This window comes from Ceratotherium simum, chromosome 3 (genome assembly GCF_057802395.1).
Source record: "Ceratotherium simum simum isolate JZ-2026a chromosome 3, ASM5780239v1, whole genome shotgun sequence".
Lineage (NCBI taxonomy): Eukaryota > Metazoa > Chordata > Mammalia > Perissodactyla > Rhinocerotidae > Ceratotherium > Ceratotherium simum.
Window position 1 is genome coordinate 83,443,626 of NC_141902.1, and position 27,498 is coordinate 83,471,123.

General features: G+C 35.3%; 1 long non-coding RNA gene across 1 annotated transcript in view; it reads right to left on the reverse strand.

Annotated features, from left to right (window-relative positions):
* The window catches only part of LOC147917672 (uncharacterized), a 134,711-nt gene extending 109,289 nt beyond the window's left edge, over positions 1-25,422 (reverse strand). The window contains exon 1 of the long non-coding RNA XR_015551746.1: positions 25,219-25,422. This is a non-coding gene — a long non-coding RNA (uncharacterized LOC147917672). The remainder of the gene's footprint in view (positions 1-25,218) is intronic.
* Positions 25,423-27,498: the final 2,076 nt, after the last annotated feature.

Below are 27,498 nucleotides of genomic sequence, written 5' to 3' on the forward strand. Positions count from 1 at the left end.
GTCAATAACGCCTATGGTATGAGGCCCTCCACTCCCTGGGGTCAGCCCCCAAATAAAGAAGAGGATCACTCATTTTAGCCCCCCTAAAACAATTTAGCTCTTTTATTTTGAATGATGTGGCAAAACCCAGAAATCAGATACTATCCAAATTCAAATTAAGTAGTCTCTTTTGTTTAAGATACGTGAAATAATCTGATAGATATTTCGACATTAAATATCACCATATTATGACTAAGATGAAAATTTACATCTTTCTTGGTGGAAGAAAAGTACAGTGGTTTAGATCATGTACAAATTAAAAACCACCTCTTATTTAAAGGATTGTGGGTCGTTTAAGGCAGAAAGTGTACCAAAATTAAATGCTTTTATGGAGAGGGAAAAATGGTTACAATGACAGAGTTTTCAGCCTATGCCTGAAAACCCAGTGCTGATTGATAAATCTCCTTCTGGTTTCACCTTAAATGAAATGTATGCATTATAGAAATGGTTATCCTTCTGCCCAGTGCCAAAAGAGATGAATCATTAGGGATGTCATGAAGATTTATAATCACACCATAAAGAAAGTAAATTCAAAGAGCATTCCTTGGGCAATAAAGAACATATTATAGAGAAAGAGCTCACTAAACAAGGTCAGGTAGGAAAAAATGATCAAATGCCGTGGTTGCTGGACCCAGACAATGGGAGTTGTTTTAATACTAAAATCATGAATTACAGAAGAGTGATCAGATCTTCTGAATTTTTTTCCACGGTGCTTTACGTTGACATTTTTAATGCATTTACATTCACAGATCTTTTGTTTGTGTATTTATTTGTTGGTTTGTGCCTTCACTGTTAGGGGTGGTAACTGGATCCCAGAGCAGGTAGAAGCACAAAAAGTGCAAGTATGTCTAATGACATTGAAAATATGAATACAGGTTGGAACTTTTGCCCACACAAATTCTGTTGTGCCTTGGATCCACTATTGGCCACTGAGATTTTAGAGGATGGTGCAAGAGATGCAACAGAAAAGAACTTTATTTCACTTGCCCTTTATAAAATGCCAAAGAAATTCTTCTCCAAGATGGACCCTTTCTGAGACTGCGACACTTACTGGATGACCAAACCTGCCCAGTTCAGGCCGGCTGCTCCACAACCAGACCGACCGCTGGATACCCCTTGACGTCAGGGAGGAGAAGCTGTCCTTTGGATGCCAGATAGAATCTCGTTTTCACATTCTGTTCTCACATTTGAACTGAAAAAGTCAGTGAAGCTCATCCCCACTCAAGTCTGAGGATTATCTGGGATCAGTGGCTTTTATGAGGGGAGAAAAAAGATCCCCGTGGTCTCAAAGGAGAAATAACTTTAAAGATGATGAGTATCCTCACATTTCAGGCCGTAGAAACAAAGCAGAGCATCTGAGAGCCCAATTGTTAAGCAAACTTGCTGACATGAGTGAAAGGGACGAGTATTTGGAAGGAGGGGGATGCTTTAGTTGTAATTAATATTGACTTAGGAACAGCTACATGTGGGACGTCTTCTTGTTCTGACTGGTCTGTTCCAGGGCACATGTGTTGGGAGCATGCACAGCGACTGAAGGATCGGCATTCAAGCCCTCTTTCCGATTGTCACCCCATTTATTTTTGGATGGAACCTGGCACTCAGAGTCTCTTGAACTCTTCTCCCAGGTTGCTGGTGCAGCAAATATAATTTTTCAGCAAGATGGCTGCTGCCACAAGCAGGCTCAGAAATGTCCATTTTAATTAAACATTTTACTTTCAATTACATTTCACAGTGTGCACATGGTGACACGCGCTTTCAGCACGGGGGCTTCCAGATTGCTATATTAGTACTGTTTTCCTATGCAGGGAAATTTGTGTTGGTGAAAAAGACAAATATGAAAAGCTGTTTTTTCATTGACTTGATCGATGGGAAATTATTTTCACAAGACAACAGTAGCAACATTTCTAGACTTCAGGCCAGATTTCAAGAGGTCCAATAGCAGGGCCCAAATTGGTAAAAGAGTCATCATATGATGACTTTTATCACAGACGTAGCCTATATTTTATGTTATATATGCCATTCGTTGAGGTGATAGAAAAATATGGCTCTGCAACTCTACTGATGTTTCTGTGCGAAGACAAGCTTTAGAAAATTACGATCTTCACTAAAAGCTGCCCCAAATGTATAATGTACCTTAAAAAGTAAATTGAACCGAATTGATTTCTCTCCTCCAGAAGCTTATAATACAAGACAGATACTCATACAGATACTCATTTTGTTTCAAAATGATACATAAACACATATTTCAAGAACCTTTTTAGATGTCTCCAGATTAGGAAAATATCTTTACTGCAACCAGATAGGAAACTCATCCGTGGCCCTCTCTGGAGCACACCACTTGAATTATTTATCATTCCAAGAAGGCAGGGAAGAAATTTTTGTGCAGGTGCACAGTGTTTCATTTTAAGCAAATAAAATTGAGTAATAATGCTAGTCAGGCATCATCTTCTTAAATATGCATCTGAGAGGGGATTCCTGAAGGAGAAACAGTGTGTAGGAGACCATTTCATATCATTTAAAGAGAAACATCTGCGGGTTATCATCCCCCTCAACTCGGACTTCCGACTAGAAATGAAGCAGGATCTGAAATTCCCCGGGTTCAAATGCTCTCTCTGTTGATGCCTCTACAAACAGCCTCTGTGGCAACTGCTCGGGTTAAGTCACTCTGACAGGGAACCATGTAAAGATAGGGAAAGGTTTAGTCTGGTTCATTCAGTTTCGCTTTTTAACAGTGTTTTTCCTTTTTTTGTGTATCCTTATCATATGATTATTAAATCGACCTTCTCTGCCTTCCATCCTTCTTTCTTTCCTTCCTTCCTTTCTTTTCTCCTTTTCTAAGAGAATAGGCTCATAAAATATGTTTTGATATTATTTAGTTATTTGTTTCTTACTGTTTATAACCATTTTAGGAGAATCATCTCTGTAAGAATGGAGAAGCCAGATTTTTATATTGCATGAGATTAGAAAAGTCCTATCTTTACCATGTAGGGATACTCGGGCTTGTGTTTCATTCTTAAAGGAACACATTAAGAAAATATCTTCACAGAATTTAGGTTCAATAATTCTAAAGTCAGAAAAGTATTAAAAAAGTGTACCAATATAACTGTAAATGATGCTGGGGCTAAGATTCAGGATTAGCACTCTGTGTGGAACAGACAGTTTTACAAAGTTTACAATCACTTTTTTTTTTAAATAATTGCTTGCATGAGCTAAAACTCATGACAGCCACGTGAGACAGGAGATGATTGTTTCTCAAATGAATAAACTGCAGTACTGGGGCAAAGTCACACATTTGGATTGCCGGTGCAGAGATAACGTTCTACCTGACAAGCTGAGCCAGTGAGCCCTATGCCTCCCACAGAGCTGTGTGTGGAATGAAGAGCCAAGCAACACATCCCATTTAAGGAAATGAAGTGTGCTTCTGCACTAATCTCCGGAAAGACAAAGCTTTAAAAGATCAGCTGGACAAAAACTCCCTAAAAAAGAGCCTGTGGGCCACCCACAGGAAAGCAGGCAGGACTGGGCTGGATACAGCACATATTCGGAAAATTGATTCCCCGTGGAACCCGTGAAAAATAAATGGGTACAGACATCATGCATTTAAGCACAGATATATACATATGTGCGTAAACACACACTCCACAGGTGTCTGTGTCCAGATGATGGTAAAAGAGTCTTTGAAAATGTTACCAATTTTGACATTAACCTGTGCATCAAAACAGGAAATCTTGGCAAATTTCTACTAACTAGCTCTTCACATTATTCTTGTTAATGCTATTATTGTTGTTGTTACTATTTTACCATTCTGCTAGTTTAATAGCTAGCCCAGACTTCATACTGCATGTGCACAGTGCATGGTCACGGATGCACAGGGTGACCATTTGTCCCAGTTAGCATGGGACAGTCTTGTGCAAAGCCTGTTGTTGCTGCATAATTATAACAGCATCCCCTTTCACTCTGAAAAGTGTCCCAGTTTGAACAATAAATTATATGGACACTGTGGATGAAAGACATGGGAAGTCACACACATCCAAATTGTGACATATTGTTACCTGTGCCTAAGGCATCAGATGGTCTCACACGGAGCAAACCCTGAAAAGTATTTTATAGATCATTTAGCAGCTATGCCATCTTGCTCAGGGCTTGAGCCAGAATGGGGGTGGGATGGCCTGTAGGTGAACAGCTAGTGTGTGGCCGAGTCAGAACAGAAGCTTCAGGACTCTTCCCTTTGTACTTCCATAATTTGGGCCTTGTACCACAGCGGTGCTCATGGAGATGAGTCCATTGATACAAATAAACAGAGAAAAATATTTCTTCTTGGCGTGCCTCTGTTTTCACATCAGCAAAATCGTAACAATAGCATGTGGTTCTAAGGAGTAATTTATTACTAAATGTCTGTACAGCTTGGTAAAGAGAGTACAGATCTTTATCTGCTACTTTAAGAAGATCTTATATATTATCTATTCTTTGATAATTAAAAGGTAGATGTTTATATCTTTGCATTAATGAGATATTTTAGGGATATTGTTGACAAGTTATAAAAAATGTATTTGTTTTAAGGAATTAGTTTGAAAGTCAAAACCTTTAAAACATCCAAATATCTTGCTTCAGAATAATATTAGCCAATAGCCGTGCATAGATTTAAGGCAAAAAGAATGGAAGGACAGAAAAAGTGAGAGAAGAGAAGAAAGGAAGGAGGAAAGGAGGGAAAGAAGAGAGGGAGGGAGGGAGGGAGGAAGGGGGAAAGGGAAGTTGGGGGAGGGATAAAATAAAAGAGGAAGGAAAGAGATAGAAAAGGGATTTTTTTTCCCTCAAATGTCCATAAATCTGGCTATTTTTATTCTTTTAAGGGTCAATCATTCTTCAAATTTAAGGAAATTACAAATAATTGGGTTACTTTTTAATTGCTGAATTTCTACACAGTGAAAATGACTATCAAAAGCACTTCAATTTGGCTAATCCCTTTCTTCGACACCATCTTTTAACCTATTTGTAAATTCTCAAGAATATCTTAATGTGCGGTGTAGTCATTCCTCTAGTTTGAATTGCTGTACTTATTTTTTCTTTGCTTTCAAAGAGCAATACTGATCATTGGACTTGTTTTTGCTCTGAAAATACATTCAAATTAACACAGTCACTGAATGCATTATGGTATTTCTATTGAATATTTACCATTAGATACTGAAAATATCATAGCCCGCTAATAAAGGCTCCTGTAGTGCTGTGCAATAGAAATATGAGATAAGCCCACGAGTGTAAACTGTGAATGTAATTTTAAATTTTCTAGTAGAGGGCCGGCCCCGTGGCTTAGCAGTTAAGTGCTCGCGCTACGCTGCTGGCGGCCCGAGTTCGGATCCCGGGTGCGCACGACACACTGCTTCTCCAGCCATGCTGAGGCCATGTCCCACATACAGCAACTAGAAGAATGTGCAACTATGACATACAGCTATCTACTGGGGCTTTGGGGGAAAAATAAATAAATAAATAAAATTATAAAATTTTCTAGTAGAAAAAAGTAGAAACAGGTGAAATCTATTTTAATAATATATGTATTTAATCAGATATATCCTATATTTTATAGTTTCAAGCAGTAATCTATATAAAATGGTATTATTGAGATATTTTAGATTTCACTTTTTATTCTGAGTCTGCAAAATCTTAGGTATTTTACATTTGTAGCACATCTCAATTTGTACTAGCTAAATTTCAAGTCCTCAATAGTCACATTTGGCTAGGGGCTACTAAATTGAACATGCACGGGTCTAGCTTGTGAGGTAGTAAAGCAAATGCAGGTACTGACTGGCTGGTATCCCGGTAGAGGTACATTCTAATGGCTAAGAGATGGGTCCTGGTAATATACCACCAGCATCCATGCTCTTCCTCCATCATTTATCCTGGAGTGACATTGGGCAGGCAACTTACTTCTCTAGGCCTCTTTTTTTCTCCTTTGCAACATGCCACTAATACTAAGACCTAGCTTATCTAGGCTTACAAGAATTAAGTGAGTGAATGTATATAAAATATTCAACCCAGGACACATGGCAAATGGTTAACACTCAGTAAAAGTTAACTGATTCTTCTTATTGTGCCTAAGTAGATACAGCATTTCATCTGCTAAGGGTACCCAGATATTGTGGACCAGGTTCTTTGTGAGTTTACACTTATTAAACCAGCCCTAAGTAGCAACTACTGAGTTTAGCACCTGCAAAGCACTCAACAAATGATTTTGAATTAATTAAATGTTTTTCTTGATCATGTTCTAAAATGCTAACCTTACTCTCCAGTCTAAGGACTGCAATCAATATGCATTCCCCAAACAGGCCTTCTCCTCTCATCTCACTATATCTTTTAAAAAGTCTTGTAGAATGTCTTCTCAGTTTATTGGCTGTTATGATTATGCTCCTATAAATATTTGTATGCATGTCATCGTGTGGATATATTCTTTCATTTCTCTTAGGTAAATATCTAGGAGCTGAATTGTTGAGTTATATAGTTAACTTCTGTTTAACTTTTTAAGAAACCACCAAACAGTTTTCAAAAGTTGCCGTGCCATGTTACATTCCCATCAGCAATGTATAAGTGTTTCAGTTTCTCTTCATTCTCACCATCATTTGTCATTGTATGACTTTTTTTTAATTATAATGATTCCAGTGGGTATGTAATAGTGTCTTATTGTGGTTTAAATTTGTATTTCCCTAATAACTAATGATATTGAGTATCTATTCATAGGTTTAGTAGGCCTTTGGTGAAACTTTTATTGAAATCTTTGCTCATTTTTAAAATTAGAGTTTATCTTATTGAGTTGTAAAAGTTCTTTACATATTTTGGATCCAAGTTTTTTAAATCAGATATGTTATTTAAAAATATTTCCTCCCAGGCTATGGCTTCTTTTTTTCATTCTCTTTCTAGTGTCTTTTGAAGCAGAACTTTGAATTTTGATGAAGTTCTGTTTATCTGGTTGTTCTAGGTTTTGGTGTTATATCTAAGAACTTTTCATGTAATTGATGGTAGAGAGTATATTTTCAAACAAGTTTTAAATTTGGAAGTTTTATTGTTTAGCTCTCATGTTTAAGCCTATGATCCATTTTGAGTTAGTTCTTGTGTATGGTGTGAAGTAAAAGTCAAGTACTTTCTTTGCATGCAGTATCTACCTGTCTTAGCACCATTTGTTGAAAAGATTATCCTTTTCTGATTGAAATACCTTGGCACCTTTGTCAAAAAGACAATTGACAGTAGATGTAAAGGTTTATTTATGGAATTTCAAATCCATTCCATTAATCTAAATGCTTATGATTGCATAACCACAGCACTGTCTTGATTATTCTGCTTTTATAGTAATCTTTTTATAAGGTAATGTGGTAGGCAGAATCCTAAAGTGGCATCCAAAATTTCTTGTTCTAATCTCTGAGACTGTGAATATGATAAAATATCATACCTTGATTATGTTATATTACATGGCAAAAGTGACTCTGCACATGTAATTAAGGTTACTAATCAGTTGACTTTTAAATAATCAAAAGGAAGCTCACCTGGCTGAGCCTAATCTAATCACTTAGTGCTTTAAGAACACAGAATTTTCTGTAACAAATAACAGAAGAGAACATCTGAGAGAGATTTCACATATGAGAATGATGTGGCACAATATTGCTTCCTAACTGTGGAGGAGGCTATAAGACAAGAAATGCAGGTGAGTTCTAGAAGCACTGATTGGCTCCTGACTGACTGCCAATATAGTGACAGACACTTCAACTTCAGTTCTATAGTGGGAAGAAGGTGAATTTTTCCAAGAACAGGAATGGCTTTGAAGAAGAGATCCAGTTGAGAATAGCTGGAACAACTCTGAGATCCAGTTGAGAACAGAGCTGGCTGACACCTCGATTTCAGCCATGTGAAACATTGAGCAGAGAACCCAGCCATGCCATGCTGGACTTCTAGTGTATAGAGCTGTGAGATACTGTTTTTTGTTTTAAGCCGCTAAGTTTATGATAACTTGTCATATGGCAAAACAAGACTAGTAAAGATAACATAACTCCTTCAACTTTGTTCACCTTTTTCAAAATTTTTTTGGATGTTCTAAGTACTTGTCATTTCCATATACATTTTAGGATTGACTTAAATTCTACAGAGTTCTGCAGGATTGCCTTGAATTGGTAGGTACTTTGGGTATAATTACCATCTTAACAAAATTAAATCTTTCAATCTATGAACATTGAATATATATTAATTTATTTAAATCTTCTTTTAACTCCTCTCAGTGATGTTTTAGTTTTTTCAATACATAAATATTTCAATATTTTTATTTAATTTATTCCTGAACACTTTACTTCTCTTGATGGCATTATCAATGGAAATATTTTCTTAATTTCAGTTTTGAATCACTCCTTGCTAGTATACAGAAATGCCATTGATTTCTGGATGGTAGAACTTGTATCCTTTGCCCTGGCTAAATATGTTTATTAGTTCTGGTAGTTTTGGAGTAGATTCTTTAGGATTTTCTATGTACAAGACTAAGTCATGTGCAAATGATGACAGTTTTATTTCTCTTTACCAAACCCAATGCCTTTACTTTTTTTTCTTTTTTCTTTTCTTTTCCTTTCCTTATTGCACTTGCTTGAATCTCCAGGAAAATGTTGAATAGAAGTGGTGAGAGTTGACATCCTTGCCGTGTTCTCAATCTTAGGGGTAAAGAATTCAGTCTTTAACCGTTAAGCTTGAGGTTAGCTGTGGGGTTCTTTTACAGGTGTCTTTCATGAAGCTGGCAAGTTCCATTTTATTCTCAGTTTGCTGTAAGATTTAATTGCAAATGTGTGTTGAATTTTGTAAAGTGCTTTTTCTGCATCTACTGAGGGGGTACTATGGTTTTTGTTCCTTGTTCTAACAATAGGGTGCATAGCATTAATTGTTTTTCTGTATGTTAATCTTAACTTGTGTTCCTGAAACAAAACCCACTTGTCATGATGTTTGATGCTATTTATGTGTTGCTGGATTCAGTTCATTAATAGTATTTTGTTAAAGATATCCATGTCGCTGTTTGTGAGGGGTACTGGTCTGCAGTTTTCTTTTCTTGTGGTGTCTTTGTCAGGCCTCAGTTTTAGAGTGATAGTGACCTTGTTGAATGAGGTGGGACATGTTTCCTCTATTTTCTGAAAGAGTTTTTGAAAGATTGACGTTCTTTAAATATTTTATAGCATTCATCCAAGAAATCCTCTGAACCTGGAATTTTCTTTTTGGAAATGTTTTCAATTACATACTCAACTTCTTGACTTGATATCAATTTATTCAAATGTTGTGTTTCTTCAAGCTTCAATTTTGGTAATTTGTATCTTTTTAGGAATATGCCTATTTCATCTAAGTTGTCTAATTTTTTGACTTGTAGTTGTTCATCATATTTCTTTATAATCATATTAATTTTGTAGGGTTAGTGGTAATGTTTATTTTTTCATTCCTGATTTTGATAATTTATATCTTCTCTCTTTTTTCCGTTGGTCTAGCTGAAGGATTGTCAATTCTGTTGACCTTTTTAACAAACCTTCTGAGTTCATTGATTTTCTTTATTTTTTCCCTTTTCTATTTCACTGACTTTTACTCTAATCTTCATTATTCTTTTCATTTTGCCTACCTTGGGTTTAGTTTGCTCTTCTTTTTCTGATTATTTAAAGTAGAAGCTTATATCATTAATTTGAGACTTTTCTTGTCTCATTTAAAACTGAAATTTCCATCTAAGTGCTGCTTTAGCTGTATCCCAAAATTTTTCATATGTTGTACTTTCATTCACTCAATTCAAAATGTTTTCTAATTTTTTTATGCTTGCTTTTTTGACCCATTGGGTTGTTTAGGAGTGTGAGGTTTAATTTCCAATTTTCTGGAGATGATACAGATTTCTTTCCATTTTTTGATTTCTAATTTATTCTATTGTGATCAGAAAACAAACTTTGTGTGATTTTAAACTTTTTAAATTTATTAAGACTTGTTTTGTGGCCTAGCACATGGTATATCCTAGAAAATGTTCCATTTGTACATGAAAAACATATATTCTATAGTCCTTTTTTAGAGATTTCTGTATATTTCAGTCAGGCATATTTCAGTTAGATTGGTTGAAACTTGTGGTCAAGTCTATATTTTTCATCTCTCAATTATTTTGAGTATTCAAGTCTCCAACTATTAATAATGAAGTGACACTATTTTCATTTAATTTTGTCGGAATTTGTTTTGTGTATTTTGAGGCTCTTTTATTATTGGTATGTTTTCCTGATGCACTGGACTTTTATCAAAATAAAACGTCCTCTTTTGTTTATAGTAATATTTATTATCTCAATGTCATTTTTTTTTTATATTACTGTGGTCACTCGAGCTCTCCTACGGTTTCTGGAGGTTGTTGTTACTTTTGTTCATTTATTTGTTTAGTAACTTTCCTTGCCTAAATCTGTGAAGTCGCTCCTCTATAGTATGCAGTTTCTGAGATTTCTGCTCATTTTTATTCTTGTTATACCTAGAAGTTGCCCCTTTGCTGATATAGCTTAGTGGTCAGCCATTGCGAATGAATTTACATGTGTTTAGGGTAGCATATTCAAAGTTTAAACCATTTTCATGTTTGGCTCACCTTATATTTTCTACTCAGCTCTTTCATTTCTTCTCTGTGCATGTGCACAACCCCAGAATTGGTCAAAACTCTGTGGATAGTAGACACTCTTTCATCTCTTTGACTAAAGCATGTAGTGTCAGCCAGTGATGTACTTACCATAGCCACAACCTCAAACTGGTAAAACCATTGATTCCTCCTGCTCACCCAGCACTGAGATGGTTGCTGCCACTGGCAATGGTGTTGAGTGTGCTTCAATTGCTTAAAATGGAGTGAGCCCATTTCAACTATGACAGAAGACCTGCCAGTTCCCACAGTCTGCCCCACTCTGGCAGAACCTCCACACCAAATGGATTGGGATGAGAATAGCTCCAGATAAGAAACCCACGGACTCACAGTTCTTAACTGAAGCATAAGTGCTTCTTAGATTGTTGCTTGCTGTCAGTTGATTCTGGAGTGCTGAAATGGTTGTTTTTTTTGTTTGTTTTGTCAACTTTTTCCACCATTATATTTGATGTTTGGGAAAAGGATTGTATGACCTTCTTATTTGGCCATAGCCAGAAGTCTTTCCAATAAATAAGAATTTATAGGAGAAGTTATAACTAAACTTAATGAGGTGATGAAAAATATGCATGAATGAATTAAAAAATATGAAACACCAGGAGGGAAATAGGAACTATAAAAAAACCAAATGGAAATTACAGAACTAAAAAGTACAGTAATGGAAGCAAGAATATCCTGGGGTGGGCTTAACAACACGATAGAAATGATAGAGGAGTCAGTGGACTTGAAAATAGATCAATAGAAAAAAATCAATCTTAAAATCAGAGAGATTGCCCTAGAGAAATCCCCTCTCAAAAAAGATGTATAGCTAATAAGCCAATACAGAAAATAAAATAGAATTACAAAAAAATCTCAATTAACTCAAAAGAAGGTTTGAAAAGAAGAAAAAAGCAACAAAGAAACAAATAGGACAAACAAGTAGCAAGAACAGAGGCTTAAACCATGCAAATTAAAAATTACATTAAATGTAACTTGTCTAAACACTCCAATTAAAATGCAGAGAATGTCAGATTATAGAGAAGCAGGAAGCATCTATGTGCTGCCTGTAAAAAATGTGACTTAAATATAAATAGACACGTAGTTCAAAAGTAAATATATGAAAAAAACAGATATAAACAGTTGATAGAAACTTATCATAAAAGTGAGATCATAGAAATTAATATATGAAAAGATAAAGTATGTAAACCCATAAATGACAACAAAAGATATTTTCTATGCCTAGAGGATGATAACAAGCTGCTAGATATGTTGTCTATTGACTCTTTCGTGTACTATAAAATATGCCCTCAGGTTTAGTGAGAAGAGGAGAGTTCAGCGAGCTGTATGGCTGAGGTTATACTCAGACAGTGTGTCACAAGCCTGTATTATATACTATTATATACAGCATTCCTACTAATTTTCTTTTAAGTATTTATTTGGAGGATATATAAAAGGATGATCACTGAACACCATTTTAGGGATTTGAATATTTGGGGGAATTTTTTGTTTTTAGTTTTTAAATAGCAGGTATTGTTATTCCACTTCTGCCCAATTGGCTTGTTTTTATCCCAGAGGCATTCTAAATCCTACGAATGACCCATCAGGTATTACTGTATCTGAAAGGAATTGAGACTAATGTTAAGAATGCTGAAATAGATTAAAAATATAGTTCTTGGCATCACCATACTTTGCTTAGTGAAGAAGAGCAAACCTGTCAGCCTGAGAGTAGACAAGAAGTCACTGTCATTCAGTCTCTAGTGTTTGGCAATTTGACCTGGAATACACTCTCAATCAAACTAGAGAATAGCCATCATCTGTTTTTTGAGAGCTAGAGTGTGGCTTACTTCCTCCCATCACTTCCTTTCTTTAAACTTGTTGTCAGAGAATGAACTTCAAAATAGCAAGATGACTCAAAGAGATAGATATGAAGGAAGAAATAGACAAGGGAAAACTATCTGAGAGGCTTAGGCAACCCTCAGAAGAGTAAAATTGAAGCAAAAAAAATAAAAGCACAGTGGGGTGAGAAAAATTTTATTCAGATACCCTCTTAACACTCAAAAGGGAATTAAGATATAAGTAACATACCATGCTCTTCCCCAATGCAATGAAAGAACAATTATATTTCTATTTATTAAGGAAAAATTGTGGTCATAAGGTTAAGAAACAAATTCTCTGATTTACAAATATACTAAAAAATGCAAATTACGTTGAACTTGGACATGTTTGCAGCACTGAATCATGAAAGATACTGGAAAAACGCCTATAAATTTATGAGGAAAAACTTTGATAAAGTATATTTGTAAATAGCCCACTTTTCTACTGTGAATTTTAAGTAAGAGCTTAAAAAATATACAACTCATGCACTCTTCTTTGAAATAATATCTTAAGAAGATATTCTAGTCAAGCAAGAAATAAATCAAAATTAGGAATTCAATAAAAAATTCACAAGAAAACAAGACTGAATTCATATAAATATAATTGTCTTGATGGCAATGTAAAATTGATTATAATATTGAATTCTAACATCAGAGATTATACTTTTCAAAAGCTTATGAAGCATAAAGTAATTGAGAAACACAAAATGGATCTAAAGACACATATGAAGAATAAAGAAGGTAGAGTGTTGGGGGGGACAAGGGTGCTGTCTAATTTCTCACTTTCATTGGAAGAGCATATTTTAACTTTTATATTTAGAGAAATATAAATTAAAGAACATCTCTGTAAAGCTTAAAAGCAATCAGAGACAAACATAGCCTAAGATGGTTATCTATCTTGAAAATACTGGTTTGGGGGGAGGGGTGAAGATCAAAGAAGAGTCCAAGAAAATTGCCCATATAAAATCAACCAAAAAACAATCTTTTTTTCCCAGAAGACTAGAAAGCTAAGCTAAAAGAACAGCAAGAAAACAGTTAAAGAATTTAAAAGAATATTACAGAAATAAAAATAAAATATTAACCCTACAAAGAAAAGTTCTGATAAGTCATTCAAAACAAAACCAAATACACAAACAAAAAGAAATCACAATTAAATGCTTTTTACAGAACTTGCACAGGAGACAAAATTAAAATGAAAAATATGGCAGAGATTTTATAGGAAAATTCAAACAAAAAAGTAAGGAGAGCCATAGTATTATTACAAATACGATTTCACCAGGAGTCATTAGCAAGAAAGAAGTCATTTCCTATTTATATATAAGATGTCATTCACGATAGCAACAAAAGCAATAAATAATCATATGCCACATAACAGAACAAAAATACAAATCCTGAGGCTGGCCTGGCGGTGTAATGGTTAAGTTCACGCACTCTGTTTTGGTGGCCTGCGGTTTGCAGGTTGGAGTCCCGGGCATGGACCTATGCACTGCTCTTCAAGCCATGCTGTGGTGGTGTCCCATATACAAAAAAAAAAAAATAAGGAAAGATGGGCACGGATGTTACCACAAGGCTAACCTTTCTCAGCAAAAAGAGGAAGATTGGCAATGAATGTTAGCTCAGGGTCAATCTTCCTCACCAAAAAAAAAAGTAAAAAAATACAAATCCCTTATCAGAAATACAAGGAAATTCCACAGGAACACACTTACTGTGGGAGATGTTGAAATATATTTCTAGGAATTTTAAAAACAGACCAAAAAAAGACATAGATATATAGAAAACATAAAAAATATAATAAAGTTCATTTAACATATATATTTATTGTAATTACAACCCTTTAAAAATAATGGCTAAGATCGCATGAAGACTTAGTAAGTATTTAGATGGGTTATCCAAGGTGGTGCTCATAACTATTTGAGAATATCACTTCTATATGTTTGACAGATGGAAAAAAAACAAAAACAAAAACTGACCCTAGAGAAATCAATTATTTTCCCTGGGTAAGGTAACTAATAAATGCTATAGTGATAGTTAAACTCAGATCTGTCTATTCCAGAAGCCAGTCTTAACCAAATGATCACAGGCACAAATTATACAGGAAAATTTGTATGAATACATTATAAAAAAAGAAAACTAGAAACTGATAATTCATTTTTAAACCAATATAACCTTTCAGAATTTCCTAAATATCTAACTAATCAAGAAAATATTAACCTAAATCTGCAGACTTAAAATAAGAAAAAGCAGGAACAGAATGATCAAAAGTACGTTAGAACCAAAACTATACACAAAGTGTAAATTTATAATATTGGATATATTAATTATTAAGAAATATTTGAAGAATGAATTAGATATTTAAGTAAAGAACTTAGAAAATAAATGCAAGAGAAGCATAAGAATAACAGATTTCAATTAAGGAAATACAGGAAAAATAAATCACTTTAAATTACTCTGTAAAAAAGAGCTTGTTCATACAAAAGGCAATCCTTTACAAACCTGATCATTTCAATAAAGTTACAATTAAAATCCCAATTGAAAATTTGGAGACATTGAAAAAATAAATCTAAAGTTCTTTCAGATGCATATATAATGGAAAATATGCAGCAATATATTGAAAAAGAATAATAGGGATGATAAACTAGCACTAATATATTTTAAAGCACACTAAAATGTCATCAAGTCATTGCACCTCAGTATTAGTTTAGGAGTTAACATTTTGCTTGGTGGAAAGAGACAGCTCTGAAGTAAACCAATCATATGTGAGAATCTAATGCATAATAAAAGTGGCATATAAAATCTCTGAAGAAATTTGGATTAGTTAATAAATATGACTTTTTATCCTCTAAGGTAATTTTGCTTACAACATTTTTATGTATTCAAGTAATTGGTATTAAAATTTAAGAAAAATAAAATTTGAAAATAAATTTTATATATGATACTATTAGAACCATTCATTCTAATTTATTAATAAATTTTACTGATCAGTCAATAAATAATAAACTCTCCCACAAGAAAAAAAGGACATAAACACAATATAAGAAACAAAATATAGAAATAGCTAATTGATTTAAAATAGAATTTTAATGTTACTAGTAATTTTTAAATGCAAATTAATATATTAACACATTATGCTTCAATTAAGGGCTAGAAAGATTGTTACCATGTAAATGGAAATGTGCATTCTAATGACCACTTCAAGAGGGTAAATTGTTACAGTGAGTACCCAGACCCATTTGGTAATATTTATCACAACTGAAAGTATGCACTCTTTTGATGAAGTAATTGCACTTATACAAATTTATTCTAAGAAAGAAATAATACCAGTCTTTCACAAAATCTTCTAGGGAGTAGAAATGAGAAAACATTCTCTAATTTATTTAACGAGACTACCATAACCTTGATTCAAAAACTGACAAGGACATTCAAAATGGGAAAATTTCTACTGTCATCTTAAAAATAGATTCACAGAGGCAAAAACAAAAAAATGGTAAATTGAACCCAGCAATACATAAGAGGTAAATATGCAAGACCAAGTTGAATTTATTTCTGGAATGCAAGGTTGGTTTAATATTTTTAAACCACTTACTATAATTGACCCAAACAAGATGATAAAAGAAATAAATCGTATCATCTGGTCACCCCCAAAAATGCAGTAAAAACATTTGATAAAATAGGATCCATTCATTATAAAAATCATTTGCAATCTAAGAATAGAAAGGCATTTTATAAATCTGATTAATGTTATCTGCAAACCTATAGCAAATATGCTTAATGACAAAATGTTAACAACTTCCCTCTGGAAGCCAGGGGAAAAAATAAGGATGCTTATGATTTCTATATCTATTGAACATCATACTGGAAGTTCTACCCAGTGCCAAATTAAACCATAGGAGAGAAAAAAAGTCATTATTTGCAGTTGATATAATTATGGATATAAAAATCCAAAATTATATATATGTTATTATATTAATATACATATATTTCAGGATAATTAAAAATAAGGATATTTTATTAGTAGTATTAATAAATAGCTTTAGCAAGTTTTCTGGAAATAAGGTCAATACAGAAACACAAAATGTGATTTCATATACCACCATGTTAGAAAAGGAAATTTTTTAAAGATACCATTTACAATAGCATCAAAACATTAAATTGCTAGAAACTATTCTAATAAAAAAAGTGCAAGTCATCTACAAAGAAAACTATAACACATATGTAAAAAATGTGACTTGAATGTGTAATATAACATATTCATGGATTGGAAGGCTCATTATTGTAAATATGTCATGATTACCAAATTGTTCTATAGATTCAATTAAATCCTATCAAATACTGAGTGTGTATGTGTGTACAGAACTTTGTCTGCAAATGGATTCAAATATTTATATTGAAAAAGATAAAATACCAAAAGTAGACAAGATAAGAGTGAAGAAGAATAACAAAGTGTTCTACCACAAAGGAAAACATTATAAAATTATAGTAACTAAGATAGTATAATATAGTATAGTATATCATAAATAAATAGATAAATATTGAGTGAAATAAGTCAGACAGAAAAGAATACTTGCTGTATGATTCCGTTTATACAAATTTCAGAAAATAGGCAAAACTCAAGTATAGTTTATATATATAAAATAATTTTCTACTAAAAAAAAATGTCTTATCTTAAGGTTAGGAGATAATGTCTAGTTTCTAGTTTTTCATGTTTCCGAAATGTTGTCTATTATAGTTATATGCAGAATTATCATCCCTTCCTACCAAAGATAGGCTTAAGGCAACAATATAAACTCTGCAACTCACATGTAACGCTGCGTATATGGATGGCAAGGGCCTCCAACACTCCCAATCTAGGCTACTAAAAACAGCTGCATCATTCAGAGATGAGGGTGGTAACAGAATTTACTAAACCTGATAGATCGGACGTAGGAAAAATAGAGGTCTTTTTTCCTCCCACATCATCCCTTTTAATAAACATCTTCTCAAGATGTGAAAGCTAGAGGAAGGGACAACCACAATAATGATTTCACTGCTTTTAAATGGGTAATTGTATGTGCCAATAACTGTGCTAGGAGCTTTAAATACATGCTTGATTTGCTACTCACAACAAGCGTGATAGCTACTCTTTTATCCCCAGTTGAGGGAACATGACACGGAATGTTGTGATCCCAGTTTCTCCCACTTCTCTCACTGCATTGATTGGTGTAGCTGAGTGAGACCTCCTCATCCAGGCTGGAACTGATTATTCCACTTCGCTTTGAGTAGCTGATTGATTTACTAGGTGGGGAGTGGGAACTTTCCCAGTACATTATTCCTATTCTGATTATAGGTTTTAACTATGAGTTAGATTACTCACCCAAAACAAATTTTAAATTCTTTTCTATGCATGAAAAAACTCTCTAATATTTGAAATAAAAATAACTCAATTTAATGTGAAGTTTTTCTCTTTAATTATAGTTTCTTAAAAGTTCTCTTTGGGCACTAAGAAATGAGGGTTTCAGTACCAAAGGGGAAAGTGCGTATATTTTTGGAGCCTTTTAATGAACAGGAGATATTGAAATTGTCTCTGCATTTGCTGTGGTGTGGGTTGCATCATGGCTCATGCTGCCTTATTTGTAGGTTATGATTGTGAGGAATATCATCAGTTTAATTATAATAGGAGGTTGCTCATTATCAAAAGGAATAATTCAACAGGAGCTTTCATAAAAATAAATGATACTTGAACTTCATAAGACTATTGCAATCTTATAACAAATCTTCTCTTTCCCAAGTTTTTATCTTTGTGCATGTAAACTCAAATTTAGCCATAATCTATTATTTACATTTTTGTGCTATTCTCTAATTTTTGCCATCAGGCACTCAAGCATTACAAAATTAAACAGCTTGAGATTAGCATTCAAGGTTTTAGTCAGAAAAGCATTACTCTCAAATTCCATATTATAGTTTAGCGATTTATCCATAATCAAATTTATAGTAATTAGATAAAATGCATAAGGATTTTAAATCCATCTTTCAAGTAATCTAATTTATATTTATAACTTCATAATTATATTATATGCCAATGATTATTAGAATTTTACATATTGATAGTGAACAATAGATTAGAGACAGACTTTTATCTTTTCCTTGGTTATTCAATCTCACTATTTATCCATTTAATAATGATCAATTATAAGCTAATGTACATAATTATTTTATTAAATCTAAATCATATTAAACGTTTATTTAATAATCTAAGTTACTATGGCACTTTACTATCTCTCAGTAAATTAGAGTTGCATTTAACCATCTAAAATTTTAGGACTTTCAAATTCTCTCTTGTTCTTCTCTTTGCCTCCTTGTCTTGAATTTAGAGTAAAACAATGTATTTCTTCTAACGAAACAAAATCATGGAGAATCAAATTTTAGATTTCAAATGATTGAGGCTATTTTGTTTGTTTGTGTACTGTAATGTCTAAGAAAGAAGATTAATACTTTCTTACATGAAGTAGTATAGTAGTAACTTGAAGAACAGCGAACAAATTTAGCCAGGCCTTATTCAAGCTCTTTACATCACCATCTCATTTAATCTTCCAACAACCCTGAAGGATTGGTGCTATTATTATTCCCTTTAAGGGAAGAGGAAATTGAGGCACTGAGAAATTAATTAAACTTTCTTAAGGTCAAACAGGGAGTAAGTGGGAGAACCAGGCATCTGGATCCTGAAGCTTACTCTCTTCACCACTATTCTTTTCCCATGACAGTCACTGCCCTCACCTTCAACGTAGGAGCTTAAAGTCTGAGAGACGCAAATGTAACTACTTAAGTTACTTATCACCTCCATGCAATACTCCCCTGTTGAAAAACTATAATTGTATTTCTTGGTAATAACAAACGTTTCTAGTTAAGCCTTGTTAGGGGGAGATTTCCCATTTATTAAGCTATAAATGATTCTTGAATTCTATTTACATTAGTCACTATAAGCCCAACATAGTTGTGTTTCCTTTCATTTCAAATGAACTTAGAAGACCAAAGCAAATGCATTCTAAATGATTGAAGCGGATATCTAAAGTAAGAATTAATTAAGGCAACGATAAACCCAAGAAAGTAGATCAATAAAAGTGGGGAGAAGTTTTAAATGTTTGGATGCGTGTGTGCATACCCACGCTTTGGAAGAAAAATGGAGACTGCTCCTTCAAGCTTTGAAAGTAACAAATGAACACACAAATTTTATAGTTATTAGTAAAATACATTAATAATAAAAATAAAAACAGTAAAAGTAATTTTACAAAGCTATGGAGAAGGAAGCCAAAATTGTTGAGTGCTTCTTATTGCCAAATATCGCACAAAGCCCTTTGCATGGGTTCTTACTCAATTTTCCTAACGACTCAGTGAAGGAAGTATTATACCATTTTAAAGATGAGGGATCTGAGACTCAGAAAGGTTCAAAAAAGATGATGCAAAAGTAGCATGCCCTTATTGGAAACGAGATATTATCTAATGCCAAAATCTTTCTTTTCCACTCTCTCTTCTAAGAGTCCAATAGCCTCAAAGTAATTTAAATAGTAGAATGTTCACAGAGGGACACCTCCTTGTACTTGATTGCCCTTATACTAAAGACAACATATTTATATACTGAATAACATATCCAAGTGAGTAGACATTTAGTATATAGCATCTGCTCATTTAAAGAGAATAGTTACTAATCGATAATGCAGAACGAGACACGTAATCTCACAGTATTTGAACACTGCTGATTACTAAAACCAAACTTTCATGTGTGAGCTACAATATTGTTCTCTAAAACTGATCTCATTTTAAATAATTTTTGCCATGATGTCCTAATTTTTAATTAGATATCCAGTGTTTTATAATATGGGCATATAAAATCTGTTATTAACAATATTCTTAAGCTTTTACTTTTATGAATAGGCCTCAGAGTCAAGTTCGTTGATTATAGTTAAGCCCACAAAATAAGCTTTCGCTCTCAAATATCATGCATTTAAAAATTTTTTAAATTGTAACACTTTCTAAACGCACGAAAAAAGTATAAGCGTCATTTGAGTCATTTCATAGAAGCGGTCACATTTGACAGAGTTGTTCACATTCACTACAGGGGGAAGCATTTTTTGCACTCAACAAGCCTGGATTTATGATATCAGCTCACTTCAAAGCAATGCCTTCCAGAAGGTCCCCAGACTTGACAGAAGATGAATTCAGTTCACTGCATCAGGCCTGGTGACCTGGCCCCCAATGAGATACATTGACTCATTTTGCTTCCTTGCTTAATATCTTCTCTAGGTGGCAGACTGGAGAGATGGTATCTGAAAGGTGATTTGGTGAAAATGGTGGTAATTTAGCAGCAATCTTTGTGGCTACTATACCCCAGTGGGAGTCATTTTGTTCCCTAGTAAGAGCTTTGATCAAACATTCAAGTAGGGAGACTTACACGCTCAACATGGAGTTAAGTTGAAGAAATGGGTAAAACACACAGAGCTTATTCTAACCTAGCAGGCAACGCTCTACACAAGATGTGATGTGGAGGTACACTGAAACGTGGAACAGCAGTGAGGGTTTAGATTAAATCACATCTGCTGCCGCCATCAGTATTCTTTCTCTTTGCTGTTTCCCTGTTTGGGCGAGAGCTTATAAACAGACATGAGTACAGAATGATGAGTGAGACAAGTGATAAACAAAGATGGGGAAAATGAAACCAAGCTCCCTTTCTTGCCTTTTCTCATTGTTCTTAGTCAAATAGCAGAAACACGTTGACATCCAGAGCCTTATGATGGGATATTCACATTTTCATTTGTGATTCTAGTAACTTTTTAAAAATTATTTTGGAGAGTAAGAAAAATATTTTTCTTAACCTGTCTTAAGAGCACGTAGAGAAAAAATGGAAAACTTACTGAATGTAAAATGACAATAAATAGAATTTGATTGCGTGAAAACTACATAATGTAGCTAAGCGTCATTTGCTTATTAATTAATTTCATTATTTATTAAGCAGACTTTAATAAGCATATACCGAGTGCTGTCTTGGTTTCCCTAATCAGATTGAAAACTTATTGGCACAAAAAGATAAAACAAGCAGTGGTGGATTTACTGTGGAGCTAAAGAAACTTAAATTTCAGAGCAAATTGTTTGTGTGGTCATTTCGTTTTGTAAAATTTACAAAAGAAGTTTAAATTGTAATTGGCTATCACCTTCTAGTGCATCCTCCCTCTGCTATATTTGCCCATAGCTGTCGAAACGCTGAGGTGACCTTGGGCATTTTGGGGGTCTGATAAAAGGAAAGTTGAGTCATAGGTTCATTTAAATTGGGTCTAATGGGATATATATTCCTCTTTGTCTAGGTATTGGTGTCCTACTTGTCTAGGCATAAGTGTCCTTTTATAGAAATGGCTTCCAAGGATACTTCTATATCCGATTTTGTCAACTCATCCAGCTTTGTGACACAAAGGTCAGTCCAGAGAACCTATCTTGGTATGAACATGTCTTATGGCACCTAAAATAGGTAGCTAGAGCAAGGGCACAAGGTTTGAAGTATAAAAAGCCAGAAATCAGTCTATGAGAAATTCTTCCAATTACTAAACATTTAAAATTGTAAGCAAGGGGTTTTTTCTTATCAATGCATGGTCAGAACAAAATTTCTTTTCTGTCCATAATATAATTCAGAATACAGTATATATAATTGTAAAGATATTTTCTTTTTTTCTTGAATGAGATTTTCACAATATGAAATGTACCGGAATCCCTGTGTTTCTAGGACATAGACCTGTAGCAGTACTCTATGGGGAAATCTGTGACAACGCATACATGAGACAAACTTGGTAGGGTTTTTTTCCCATTTTGACAACAATCCTAAAAATTACATGACACAATCAAGAAGAATATGTAAATCTGAAGGGAATTCTCTAAGCCATGAAAAAAATTGTCGATCAAACATACCAAAGGAAAGTGTGAATTCTCTCTCTATTCTTTTGCAGAAAATACTATTATAAAATTGTCGCCATATGAAGAAACTATTAAAGAAAATGCAACCAAAAATGGAGGAAAAACATATTATATGTGTGTCATAAGATCAGTTAATAAAAAATGTTCTGTTATTGGCTTGATTTTGTTATGTCTGTGATATTTGTCAACTTTTTAAAATTCATAATGTTATGCGGATTCTGTGAAATAAATATTAATTTTTGCACCTATTTTTGCATTCATAATTTCAGATTTTTTTTCATAGAGTTTTCCAAATCTTATAAGCCTAAGGCTACATAAAACCTGATAAACTCCTGGAAGTAAGAATTATATCATTCTCAATCCCGTTATCACTGATACAAAGGAATATCCCCAAACTTGCCACTTCTAGAAGGCATGTGCTCTTAAAGGACTCATTCTTTTATATTGCAAATTCTATTAGCAGAATCCCTAAAAATCAACAGTGCTCACATCCTACTCGTCTTCAAATTTCTCTACGGTATTTTTTTGGTCAGATTTCTTTACTCCCTAGATTCAGTCAGGGCTCACCACCTAGCCAAGATAACAGATAGCGAGACTAAAAATAATATTGACATGTTTCAAATAATGTATATTTCTGAAAAAAAAAGTTAAAAATTAAGTTTTAAAGATTGTGTTATTTTTACTTATAATTACTTATAAATATCTATTTTAAAAATCTCCACGCTCGGTCCCGTGTTAAGCCGGAAGGATTAAAAACAAACGAATAACAACAAAACTCTTACTCCACAGGAGGGCAGGAAATCATGCAAAAGATTCCTCACTGCAATATGAGTGTTTTAACAGTCAAAAGCAGGTGCAAATATAAAATAGATGTATTTGAGATCATGTATATCATAGGATTATCTGGAGAAGTAAATTGGGGTAACACTATGAAGAATATTGCATACCAATATAATTCATTAAGATTGTGTTCTTTACATACCAGAGAAGCATTGCAGGTACTTACGAAGGGGCAAGATATTATATGGTCTATGTTTTAAAACAATTACTTTAGTGACAATGAGGAAGACTGAAGTAGGATAAGGAGTGAATATGTTCTAAAATGTTAAGTGACCATCCTGGATCCATGGCCCCCAGCTCTATGCAGGAAGCATCAACTGCAAAGCAGGTCCAAAAGTTTCAAAAGAATACAACATTTCAGGATTTTTTTCTATAACTATGAGATGGTAAATTGCACAATTTTTATTACTTTTTAAAAGTCTAGCTGACTAGCTGTACTATTTTTTTTAACAGAATTCAAACTCTTCCATAACTTATGGAAATTACCCAGCCTATCATATGAGGAGGGTTTTGTAAACTGAAGAAAATATTATGGATGTGGGAAGACTTGCCCCATTCCCAATTTAAGTTACCTTTTTTTCCTCCAGTTCTCACATCAGGTGGATAATTTTCCCCTCTCTGTATATTACATACATGAACAGAGGTATGCAATTAGAGCTAGACAAACATGGAATAGAAAATGTGAAATATAATGATATACACCATTGCAGGATAATTTTATGTGCCAATGGGCACAGATTAGACTCTCCAGTTAATTAATATATTTAATAAAAAATTTATTAAATAATTCATTTATTTATCCATTGTTTCATTTATTCATCTATTCATCAAACATCTATTGCCTGTATCTGTATTGTGTTTAGAACCAAAAATACAAACTTTAAGAAGATACAAATATTCTTGCTGCCAATATGGTTGAGTGGCTCCAACAAATAACAATCAATTTTGGAGAAAATATAAAACACAACTACATGTAGGCACTAATGAGTGGAAGAAGGCAGAAATGTGAGGAGAGTTGATACGTGGAAGAAAGGATCAAAACAGGATGATTTTCTTATTTGTATGACTTTTCACCCACGAGAAGTCTCCTGTGTATACTTCATGAGTCAGCCAAAACACGAATGGGAAACTCAGTCCTACTGGTATGACAAACCATAGGACAGAGACTGGGGCAATGGCAAACACTGGGAATGAATGACAATAAGGAATGTTACAGAATCTTGGATAAGCACCAAATTTTCTGTATAAATTATGTTCAAATATTTGGCTGACCCCTGAATCATACGTGTACAGGGTAGAATCCAAACATGCCACCTAAGTCTAAAAAAGCTAATCTGAGATTTGACTTCCATTCTCCTCAGGGAAAACAGAGATTATATTTTGAGTTTAGAAAAATTAACAGGGGGGGCGGAGTCAAGATGGCGGCGTAGGCAGACTCTGAACTCACCTCCTCCCGTGGACACAGCCAATTTACAACTACTCGTGGAAAAATTACCCCTGAGACAGAACTGAAAACTGGATAAGAGGAACTCCTGCAACAAGGGACAATCCTAACTGGGGTAGAAGAGGCAGAGACTCCCTTCTGGAGAGGAAAAACGCCGCCTTCACAAGCCGCCAGCTTCACGGCCGCCGGGAGCAGCTCACAGGTACGCAGCCTCCCTGGAGGCGCGGGGCCCTGAGCCGGGGAGCGCCCCCGCTGTGGGCATTTTGTGGACCCAGCATAATTGAGACCAGTAGCATAATATCTGACTTTGCCTGCTACTAAAGCATTGGGTAGCACCCCCAGAAAACCCGGTTCACAAAGAAACTAAAACTGGCTCTTAAAGGGCCCGCGCACAAACTCACCCGTTCCAGAAAGCATCCTAAATTCACCAGAAAGAAAGGTGCACAGTGCTTCGGTGACAAGAGACTCACCTAATAGGCCCTGAGTGCATCTCGGTGAGGGGTGAGACCTCTCCAGGGACTGGGACATTGGCGGCGGCCATTGTTGTGGCCTGGTGTGAGCGTGCTGACACAGACACCATTGGAGTTCTCCCTGAGACCTGCTAGCCCAGGGTCTGCTCCACCCGCTAGAGCACCGATTTAATCCAGCTCAGCCAGGGCAGGCAGCCCACCCTAGAGACTAGCCCCACCCAACAACAAGCCCTCAGGCAACGTGTGGGCCTGCATAGATTGGTGACTGGATTCTCTGCAGCCTGGCAACTGAGCTGACTTGAGCGGGGCAGGGTGTGCACAAGGAGCAGGTGGAGAGTGTGGGGCGGTGGCAGAGTGTGTGGGGCTCCTGCCGTGGAGAGACTGGGTCCACTTGGGGAGGTCGGGGCGCTCACACGGGGCAGGACTGTGTTGACTGTGTGTGTGGACCTGTGGGCGGCAGGGCTTCTCAGCCACAGAAGACTTGTACTTCTCAAAGACCCACATAGGAGGTTTGCCCCACCTTCCAAAGCCTGAAACAATTGGGTGCTCCTGTGCCTGAGGCCAGCCCCACCCAGCTGCAATCCTCAGAGAGCTGACAAGAGACCTAATAGGCTAGAGGCTTACAGCAATTGTAAGGCCCTGAGCCTAACAACCTGCCATGGTGGGGGCCTACTCACTTAAAAGAAATACTGCAACACAAATGTGGTATTAGAACTTACAGCCAACTGTGCTGGGGATCCCCACACCTGATAAAGAGACTGAAGGGCCCACAACAACTACAAGCAGCTGAGCATTACAACAGCTGGCCAGGAGCATAACTCAGCCTCCCTGGGCGCCTACAGGGAGAGCAAACAGGCCACAGCAGAAGGATACACGTAGCCCACATAGGGGTCACCCCTGGAACATTAAGAACTGAGGGAAGCACACTGGAAGCCTCCTAAGCCATCACTTACATAAGGTCACCTATCCAAGAGCAGGAGACGAGGCTGACCTACCTAATACGTGAGACACAAGCACAGGGAAAGAGGCAAAATGAAGAGGCAAAAGAATACATTCCAAGTAAGGGAACAGGACAAAACCCCAGAAAAGGAACTTAGTGAAACAGAAATGAGCAACCTACCTGACAGAGAGTTCAAACTAAGAGTGTTAAGGATGCTCACTGATCTGGGGAGAAGAATAGATGGACTCAGTGAGAGTGTCAACAAAGAAATGGAAGATATAAAAAGAACCAATCAGAAATGAAGAATACAATACTGGAAATGAAAAACTCATTAGAGGGACTCAAAAGCAGAGTAGAGGATACAGAAGAACGGATCTGTGAGCTGGAAGAAAGACTAGAAGAAATTACCCAAGGTGAACAGGTAAAAGAGAAAAGAATTAAAAAGAGTGAGGACAGTCTAAGGGACCTCTGGGACAACATCAAGCGCACTAACATCCGTGTTATAGGTGTCCCGGAAGGAGAAGAGCGAGACAAGGGGGCAGAGAATCTATTTCAAGAAATAATAGATGAAAACTTCCCTAACCTAAGGAAGGAAACAGACATCCAGGTACAGGAGGCACAGAGAGCCCCAAACAAGATAAACCCAAAGAGGCCCACACCAAGACACATCATAATCAGAATGTCCAGAATTAAAGATAAAGAGAGAATCCTAAAAGCCGCAAGAGAATGTCAAGTTACATACAAAGGAAACCCCATAAGGCTATCAGCTGACTTCTCAGCAGAAACCTTACAGGCTAGAAGAGAATGGCATGATATATTTAAAGTGCTAAAAGGAAAAAACTTACAGCCAAGAATACTCTACCCAGCAAGGTTATCGTTCAAAATGGAAGGAGAGATCAAAATTTTCCCAGATAAGCAAAAATTAAAGGAGTTTGTCACCAAGAAACCAGTGTTACAAGAAATGTTAAAGGGACTGATTTAAGGGGAAAAGAGAAGACCACAAATAGGAAAAATTATCTATTTCCACGATTAGAACGTAATGGATACAAATGCACAAAAAAGAGGTTGGATAGGATATCAAAAACATAAAAGGAGGGAGGAGGGTAGTTAAAGAGTACAGCTTTCAGACAGAGGTCAAACTAAAGTGACCATCAATTCTGTATAGAAGAAGAAAGGAACAGAGAAGGACTACTAAAACACTGAGGAAAAAAAAAAAAAAAAAGTTAAAAAATGGCAGTAAGTACATACTTATCAATAGCTACTTTAAACGTCAATGGCCTAAATGGTCCAATTAAAAGACATAGCGGGGATGACTGGATAAAACACAAGACCCATATATA